Below are 9,619 nucleotides of genomic sequence, written 5' to 3' on the forward strand. Positions count from 1 at the left end.
CCTGGCTTCAGATCGGGCCTAGCTCTGGCCGTTGAGACCATCTGGGAAGGAACCACAGACCAAAGACCTCTCTCTAAAACGTCTCTTTGCCCTTGCCTATCTGTAATAATGCCTTTCAAACAAATATATAGATCTCAAAAATAAAAGAAAATAAAAACGATACCCAGAGTTTATAAAGTTGCTGTCTTTTCACACAATTAAGTCAGTGCTCATTGGATGCAGACTGTGACAAGTTAAAGGGGCATAACTACAAAATAGCTCAAGGCATACTTTAAAAAATTATTTAAAGCAAAAGTAAGGAAAAAAGAGAACAAGTATCTAAAATAATGTAAATCAAATAACAAATATCACATTTAAATCCAACCATATTGGCCAGCGCCATGGCTCCTACCTGGCTAATCCTCCACCTGCTGCACCGGGCCTCCAGTTCTAGTCCCTGCTGGGGGCCCAGGTACTAGGTCCCGGGTTGGGGTGCTGCATGTCTATCCCAGCCAGCTCCTTCTTCCAGTCCAGCTGTCTGCTGGGCTCAGGAGGGCAGTGGAGGATGTCCGGATGCTTGGGTCCCTGCACCCACATGGGACACCAGGAGGAAGCATCTGGCTCCTGGCTTCGGATCGGCGCAGTGCCAGCCGTAGCGGCCTTAGGGGAGTGAACCAACAGGAGGAAGACCTCTCTCTGTCTCTCTCTCTCTGTCTCTCTCATTGTCTAACTCTGCCTGCCCCTCCCCCCAAAACCATATCAATAATTCCATTAAACAAATGAATTAATTTTCCAGTCAAAAGATGGTGGTTATCAGAGGGGATACAAAAGGTAGAATCCAACTATAGGACAGACAAAAGATACAGATCACAACCATGTTAAAAGTAAAAGAATAGAAAATAATGTACCGGGGCCGGGCGCTGTGCACAGCAGTGGGCTAACGTCCTGGCCTGGGTGTCAGCATCCAGATGGCCTGCAGTTCTAGTCCCGGCTGCTCCTCTTCTGCTCCAGCTCTCTGCTATGGCCTGGGAAAGGGGGGGAGACAGTCTAAGTCCTTGGGCCTCTGCATCCACATGGGACACCTTGAAGAAGCTCCTGGCTCCTAACTGGAGACTCCAGGAGAGGCCTCCAGTCATCGCTGCCAACTGTGGAGTGAACCAGCAGATGGAAGACCTCTCTCTCTCTCTCTCTCTCTCTCTCTCTGTGAAACTCTGACTTTCGAATAAATAAATAAAAATTTAAAAGTGGAAAACATCTACCATGCAAATAGAAACCATATAAGAGATCTAGATACTGCTATATGAATGTTAGATTTTGTACCACTTCAAGAACAAGTAGGCCACTGTTCCCAATGCCGGCACCCTGCATATTACAACCAGTCTCACCCCACTGAGCCAGTTCTGCTTCCAGTTCAGCCCCCTGCTAATGTGCTTGGGAAAGCTGTCGAAGATGCTGGCTCCAAGAACTTGGACCCCTGCACCCATGTGGGAGACCCAGATGGAGTTCCTGGCTCCTAGCTTCAGTCTAGTGGCGCCTCCAGCTACTGCAGCCATTTTGGGAGAGAATTAGCAGATAGAAGCCCTTTCTCTCTCTGCTTTTCAACATAAATAAAATAAATCTTAAAAAAAAAAACAAGAAATATTACAGCAGAATGGCATGATATTTCATGAAAACACACAAACGCATCACAGCTATCCAAAACAGCAGGGGTACCTAACGCACAGAGTTAAAAAGAATATGGAGCAAAAAGTACTTAACAGAAAGGACAAAGGGAGCTAAGGGTGGATGCGCACAGTGGGTTGAGCTGCTCCCTGGGGATGTGCCAGGGACCTGTCCTGCTCTGCTCCTGGGAAGGTTTAGACTCAAGGACTCGGGCTCCCGCTTCTTCCACACGGAGACCAGGGGCCCCCGCCCCCCTTCTGGCTCCAGTGTAGCCCAGCCTGGAAGTTGCACACAGGGGAGTGAGTGAACCGGGGGCAAAGGAGAAGCTTGCTCTCTCGCCTATCAGCCAAATAACAACAGATACATAAAGGTAACTGGATATTTTGATACTCTTTTATCTGTGATTCATGGAATAACTAGAGAAACACAATATGGACATGAAAGAAGAAGGTCACACATTTAAAGCCAAGCTGACACAGCTGAGGTGGCCAGGACACTTCACGCAGCCACAAGGAAGCACATTTGGATGCAAGGACTCAAAAAACATCTTGTAGAGGACATATCTTTTTCATAAAATAAATCTTGAAAACATAAAGAAAATCATACAAAATATCCCCATAAATCCATGCTAAATCAATCTGTGAAATTGGCTGAGGAAAGAAATAAAAAATACTTACATATTTTTAAATACATATTTTTAAATAATCCACAAGTCAAAAAGTTGAAAATTGGAAAATATCTTGAACTTGATGAAAATGAAACACAAAGTATCAAAATATCTGGACCATAGTTAAAACAGTGTTTAGGGGTATATTTATAGTTTTAATCAGTAAATAAAAGACCCATAATTTCAGTGAATTATATGCCATCAGAAGAAGCTAATAAAAGAAAAGAATTCAAACCAAAGTAACAGCAAGAAAAAAACACTAAAGATTAAAGAGGATACAAAAAATAGAGAAAATGTAATATAATCAACATTTTTGTTCTTTGCAAAGCACCAAAATTGGTAAACCTTTAGTTAAGCTGACCCAGTAAGAAAAAAGCTACACCCAACAATGCAGACCTCAGATAAATGTAGATGATACAGAGTTAGATATAGATTACAAATTGATTTACCAACATTTTTACAGAAAGATTTGGCAGTCAGATGGCATGGAGAATTCAAAGAAAGACTCAAATGATAATCAGAATCAAAGGGCTGGTGCTGTAGCACAGTAGGTTAACCTCTGCCTGAAGCGCTGGCATCCCACATGGGCACCAGTTTGAATCCCCAAGCTGCTTCTCTTCCCATCCAGTTTTCAGGGAGGCCTGGGAAAGCAGTGGAAGATGGTCCAAGTCCTTGGCCCCCACACCGGTGTGGGAGACCCAGAAAAGCTCCTGGATCCTGGCTTTGGATGAGCCCCCAGCTCCGGCATTGTAACCATTTGGAGAGTGAACCAGTAGATGGAAGACTTTTCTCTGTCTCTCCTTCTCTCTTTATTCTACCCTCTCAAACAAGGAAATATTTTTTAAAAAGTGAATTGAAAATAAGAATAAAATTTAAATTGACCTATATCTTATACGGCATTCAATTCTGGAATGTAAACATTCCCACAAAAAGTAAAACAAAGACCGTATACTGACACTGTTGGTGAACTCCAAATCACCCACCGGCACAAGCACAGCAGTGTGGCCAGCACCACAAAACCCCTTTTGAGACAGCAGAGACTGCAGAGACACTGAGATCTGCCCCATGATGCCAGTGCACTACCTGGTATCAAAGCCAGACAAAGGTGTCACAGCAAATAAAATTGCAGACCAATTCTTCAACAAAAGCAAAATACTGGACACAAAAATACTTAGGGATAAATAGCTAGCATTATCTAAAACTATTCAAGTAGAATTTATCCAAAGAATTCTTAGTTGGTTGGACATCAGAAAAAAAAACACAATACTGATAGAAAAAACTAATTAGAACAATAGCACTATCTCAATTTGATGAAGTTAAACTATTGACAAATCCAATTTTCATTCATCATAAAAGAATTATATTAACATATTGATTAGAAAGAGGCTTTCCCCACATGATAAAAGATATTTCTGAAGGCCAGGAATGTGCAGCCACTAACCCCATGTGTCAGCCTCCAATATGTTCACTGGTTCGAGTCCCGGCTGCTCTGCTTCCAATCCCGCTCCCTGCTAATGCACCTGGGAAAAGCAGCAGAGGATGGCCTGGAGCACGTGGGCCCCTGCACCCACATGGGAGACCCGAGAAGAAGCTCCTGGCTCTGAGCCGCAGCCTGGCACAGCCCCACCCATTAAAGCCATTTGGGAGGGGGGAACGCCCAGAATGGAAGACCTCCCTCTCCTCTCTCTGTAACTTTGCCTCTCAAACAACTAAATAAATCACTTTAAAACAATCTTTGAAAATCCTACAGTTGGCACAATGCTCCAGAGTGAAAGGCACTTCTGACTCCAAACCCTGAGGAACAAGACATGATTTGGCTGCTTCAGCTGCTCCTGTTCAGCTGTTCTGGAATGTGCGGGGCCAGGCAGATGAGGCCAGGAGGAGGCAGAGACTACTGCAGGAGGAAAGATTATGGGTCACTTCCTGTGGTGTAATGGGGTTGAGCTTTCTGTTGCCCGTGACACCAGCATCTCATGTGGATGCCTGTTCAAGTTCCGGGAATATATATATGGTCACAAGACTAGAAATAAACAGAAAATACTGTTAGACCTAAAGGGAGAGATAGACTCCTTAACATGTAATCACCATGGGTGACTTCAACACCCTACTCCTCATCAATGGACAGGTCACCCAGATAGGAAAAACTGAAAAGACACATCGGAGTTCAAACATGCTGCATATGTAAGCTTACTTCACCAGTATGCCAAAGCAACAGACACATTCTTCTCACAGCACGTGGGAGTTTTCAAGGATAGACTACATTTGGCGCCGTCAAATTCATGTCAGCAAATTCAAAAAGATTTAAATCACACCTTGTGTATCTTCTCAGACCTTCCACAAAGGAATAAAAGTAGAAAACCAACACAAATATATTACAAAACTGAATTTTAAATATTCGGGAAATTAAACAACATGCTATTGAGAAATCAAGTGAAAAAATTAAAAGGAATCAAAACTTTCTTGAAATACATAAAAATGAAAACATAACATACCAAAAGCCTGTGGGACACAGCAACAGCAGTATTAAGAGGGAAGTTTACAGCATTCAGTAAGTCTACATTGATAAAAGAGTGGGGGCCTGGCTGCTGGCTCTCACTTGGGCTCAAGAGAAGCCCATAGTCTGGCCTGCCCTTGGCCAAGGAGAGGGAGGCAGCAGAGAAGGACAAGGGGGAGGCCGGGCTGGCGCCGCCGCGCGCCCCCCCGGGCACCGTTTTCAAAGGCCAGCGGGAGAAGAGCCTGGGGCTTCTTACCACCAAGCCTGTGTCACTTTGCAGGAGGCCAAGGACGGCATGCTTGACCTCAAAGCTGGCAGCGGACGTACCCTAGCTGTGCACCAGAAGTGGTGGGTTTATGACATTGAACAATGTTGGGATGTACTTTGGGCTGACTGAGAAGAAATCCAAGAACAGCATCCAAGTGGGATGGTGGGGCTCAGTCAGAAACACCCGGGAGGTTGCCAACAAGCTGATCGAGCTCAAGGCAGAGAGCGAGGAGCTGCAGCAAAGGGAGCAGGAGCTGGACCAGCACAAGGGGGGCAGCGTAGCATCCAGAACGTCACGGAGGACGTGCAGAACAGCTGCTTGAGGCCGGCGCCGCGGGCTCAATAGGCTAATCCCTCCGCCTAGCGGCGCCGCACACCAGGTTCTAGTCCCGGTCGGGGCGCGGATTCTGTCCCGGCTGCCCTCTTCCAGGCCAGCCCTCTGCTGTGGCCAGGGAGTAAAGTGGAGGATGGCCCAGGTGCTTGGGCCCTGCACCCCATGGAATGGCAGCCGAGCACCTTCCCCTGGCTCCCTGCCATCGGATCAGCGGGGGGGTGTGCCGTGCCGAGCGCGCCGAAGCCAAGGCAGCCATTGGAGGGTGCGAACCAACGGCAAAGGAAGACCTTATCTCTGTCTCTATCACACAATCTCCACTTTGCTTGCCTGTCAAAAATAAAAAAAAAAAAAAAAAAAAAAAAAAAAAAAGAACAGCTGCTTGGCCCATGGACTCAGTGACACCAAGGACATGCTTTGCTGGAGACACCCTCCTGGCCATCCTGAGCCCTGTCGGGCACCAGCCTAGAGGTAAAGATCATCCTGAGGGTCTCAGTAATGGGCAGAAGAAGTACCAGATTCACTTGAAGAGTGTGAGTGGCCCTGTCGAGGTACTGCTAGTGAATAAGGAGGCGTGGAGCTCCCCACCCAGAGCTGTGCCCGTGGCCACTACCGGAAGATCTGCCCGCAGAGTCCACCTAAAAGCTCTTTCTACCCTCCGCCTCTGCCCAAGCCTGCCCCTGTTCAGCCCCAGGAAATTCCCTGCCAAGCAGTCCCCAGCTGACCACCCCTGTCCCTGTCTCGGGCAGCACCGACATTCAGGGGGTGGCCGACGTAGCAGCTGAGATCACAGTGAGTGGTGGCCCTGGAACTGAGAGGCAGCCAGTGGTGAGCTCAGCCCCTCCCCTGGGCCCGACGATGCTGGACACCAGCTACTGCAGTTCCTTCTGCCCTGCTGGCAGCAGCAGCAGCAGCAGCACCAGCAGTTCGTCCGCACTCAACCCTTCAACCCCTTTTGAGCCTATCAAGGACCCTGGCAAAGGCGCCCAGAACTCCAAAAAGAGCTGGCTGGGAGATCTTCTAATCCACACAGAGTGCATGAGCTCAGAGCTGCTGGAGGAGTTGGATGTCCTCAGAAAGTAAGGGCCCCTCTCCTCCTGCCTTTCTCCGCCCCCGGGAGACCACGATCTCCCCTACCACCTGGACGAGAGTGAAGGTGACGAAGACCTCATGGATGTGCCTGTCTCCCCACCCCTGACTGACAAGGGACACGAGGCCGTGTGTGGCTGGGACCCAGACTCTCTTGGACCTGGGGACCCCTCCCCTCACCCCTGCATAGCTTCTTGAGAGCCACAGGACGCCTGGCTTCCCAGGCCCAGCTCTCACTGCAGTGTTTTGGCCACAACTCCCACTCCTCAGGCTGGCACTTGTACTGTGCTACAGAGCGGGAGAAAGGGGCCCTGCCCCCTCCTTCCACCTGGGAGCCAAAGTGTTCACCTGTCCTTCGCTGAGCCCTCTCCCGAGCCCAGGCCCCGGGCTGCCACCCAGTGGCACAGGCCTGCCTCCCCTCCCCCAGGGCACCTTGTCCAGCCCCCCAGGAGGGAAGCAGGGGTGGGGAAATCCTAGATACCAGCACCACTCCCAGCTTCCTCTGCTGCTTCCTGCCCTGACCCCCCAGCTCCTCATGGACCTATCACGTGTCTCCTCCTCCCTAGCTGGGCCCGCAAGCCCTGAGAACCTGCAGGTGAGGGTGGGGGGTGCTAACGTGAGAAGGAACAGAGGATTCTCTGCCAAGAGTCTAAGTGGGAAACCCCCTGAGGATGCGCACGAACTCCAAATGTCCTATACCCTGCACACTCCATTTATTTGCAGCCTGCCCTGGCAGGCAGCTATTTGCAGGATTAGAAAAACCAGCAGTGACTTAGCTGGATCTCAAATAGAAAGATTATTTGCAACCCAGGCAAAGGAAATTGCAATATTTGGCAGTGTCTGTTAGTTGTGTGTGACCATGCCCCAGCTCCTCTCTCTGCCGTCGCCAGGCCTGCAGGGGAAGGACGGGGGTGTGCTGGGGCCCTGCACCTCAGGCCAGCACTGAGGAAAACCGGCTCCCTGCCATCGGATCAGTGACACGGTGTTCTGCCACAATTTGTCGGCCAATCAGCCATTTAGGGTGAACCAGCTGGTGGGCAAGGTGTGTCTTCCTGTCTATCTCTCCCCCACTGTCCAGTCTGCCTGGCTGCACTTTAATAAAAAATACCAAAGGTAAAGAAAGAAAAGAGATTGAAGCAGTAATCAAAATCTTCCCATCAAGGAAAGGTCTGGGACCTGGCGGCTTACACTACTAAACTCTACAAAACATTCAAAGAGGAAGTAACTCCAACACTCTAACCAAACTATTCCAAAGCTATTTACAGTAGGGAATCCCTGCTCTCAGCCCCATAATGTACTACACTGCCTTTGACACCAAAACCAAAGTGATATGACACAAAAAGAAAACCACATACCTAGATCCTAAATGAACATAGATGCAAAGATTCTCAACAAAAACTAGCAAACTGAATCTAAAACTAAGCAGTGCAAAAAAGATGACACATCACAACCAATGGGAATCATCCCAGAAATGCAAGGGCTGGCCCAACATTCGCAAATCAACAAATATCACAAATCCCATCAATAGATGAAGAATAAAATCCATGGTAACAAATCTCAATAGATGCATGGAAAGCATTTGATAAAATTCAACTCACCTTCATGATGAAAACCCTCCACAAATTAGGTATAGAAGGAACACTCCTCAAAAGTATGAAGGCTGCCCATGACAAACCACCAGCCAGCGTCACACTGTAAGGGGAAGAGCTGAAAGCAGGTGGAGACCAGCATGTCCAGGTCTTACCACTCCTGTTCAGTACAGCACCGGAAGCGGTAGCAAGAGCAAGTATTGGTGTGGCAGCGAAGAGGGGCAAAGGCGCAAAAGAAAGAAACCTAGTTACCATGTTTGCAGATGACATAATGGCCACAAAAGGAGAACCAAACACTCCACCAAAAAGGTGCAGAATTGACAGACCACTCCAGTAAAGGGAGGAAGCAGAATAAATAAATATACAAAAAACAGTAGCTTTTAGTAAGCTAATGATGAACTCACAGAAAGAGAAATTAATAAAGAAATCCTATTCACAACAGCCACAAACATAATAAAAAAATTAGGAATAAATTTAACCAAGTATTATGAAAGAAATCTACAATGAAAATTATCAAACATTGATGAAAGAAATAATCAACATACACAAAGAAATGGAAAGATATTCCCCGTTTACAGATTGGAAGAATCAATATCACTAAAATGCGAATCAAAAAATCACAATTAGAAACCATCTGGCTCCTGCCAAACTGACCAAAATGTAAAACACAGAGTAAACAAATGCTGGCCAGGATGGTGGAGAAAGGCATACTCACATGCTGTCAAAAGGAATGCAAACTAGTGCAGCCACTGTGGAAAACACTGTGGAGATTTCTCAAAAACCAGAAATAGTTCTTGCTTCTTTGCCAAAAGACCCACAATCCCAGAGCCATAAAAAGGGCCAACAGTAGAGACTTGGGTTGCAATGCATCAGAGAGATACCATACCTCCATGTTTACAGCAGCACTGTTCACACACCAAGATTTGGAATTCATGTTGTCCATCATCAGTGGATGGACACGGGAAATATGGTATGTTGCACACCCCCATATTATTCAGATATGAAAAAGAATGGAATCTCACCATTTGCAGGAAAATGGACACAATCCAGAGGACACCACGTTCAGTGGAATAAGTCAGACCATATAACAAACACTGCATGTTCTCCCTCACAGTGCGTTTATAATAAAAAATCCAACAAAAAGAAACCATTCTATCACCACTAAAAATAGTTTTGTAAATCCTTTATATTCTGTCAAACCAATAGTTAAGAATGTTATAATAGTGTATTTTTACTATTCCTATGATTGCTATTTTTTTAAAATTCACTGAATATGTGTGAAATGGTCATTTTTCCATTTACTTATTTGTTTATAGCTGTTATCTAGAGTCTCTCTAAACTGGGGACTTTTTGCTTTTTACCTCGTTATACTCTCTTATGCTGAGAAGTATTAAGCCTTTCAAATAGAAGGTAATTTTAAAAATATGTTATCTCAAAAACTCAATAGAAAGGAAGAAGGAGCCGGTGCTGTGGATCACCAGGCTAATCCTCCGCCTGCAGTGCCGCACCCAAGTTCTAGTCCTCCAGCTGGGGAGCCTGAT

General features: G+C 46.7%; 1 pseudogene; it reads left to right on the forward strand.

Annotated features, from left to right (window-relative positions):
• The first annotated feature begins 4,394 nt into the window (after positions 1 to 4,394).
• LOC149127233 (transcription factor E2F4 pseudogene) lies at positions 4,395 to 6,687 on the forward strand (annotated as a pseudogene).
• Positions 6,688 to 9,619: the final 2,932 nt, after the last annotated feature.

Source organism: Oryctolagus cuniculus, chromosome 3 (genome assembly GCF_051225735.1).
Source record: "Oryctolagus cuniculus isolate XC-2025 breed Fujian yellow rabbit chromosome 3, ASM5122573v1, whole genome shotgun sequence".
Lineage (NCBI taxonomy): Eukaryota > Metazoa > Chordata > Mammalia > Lagomorpha > Leporidae > Oryctolagus > Oryctolagus cuniculus.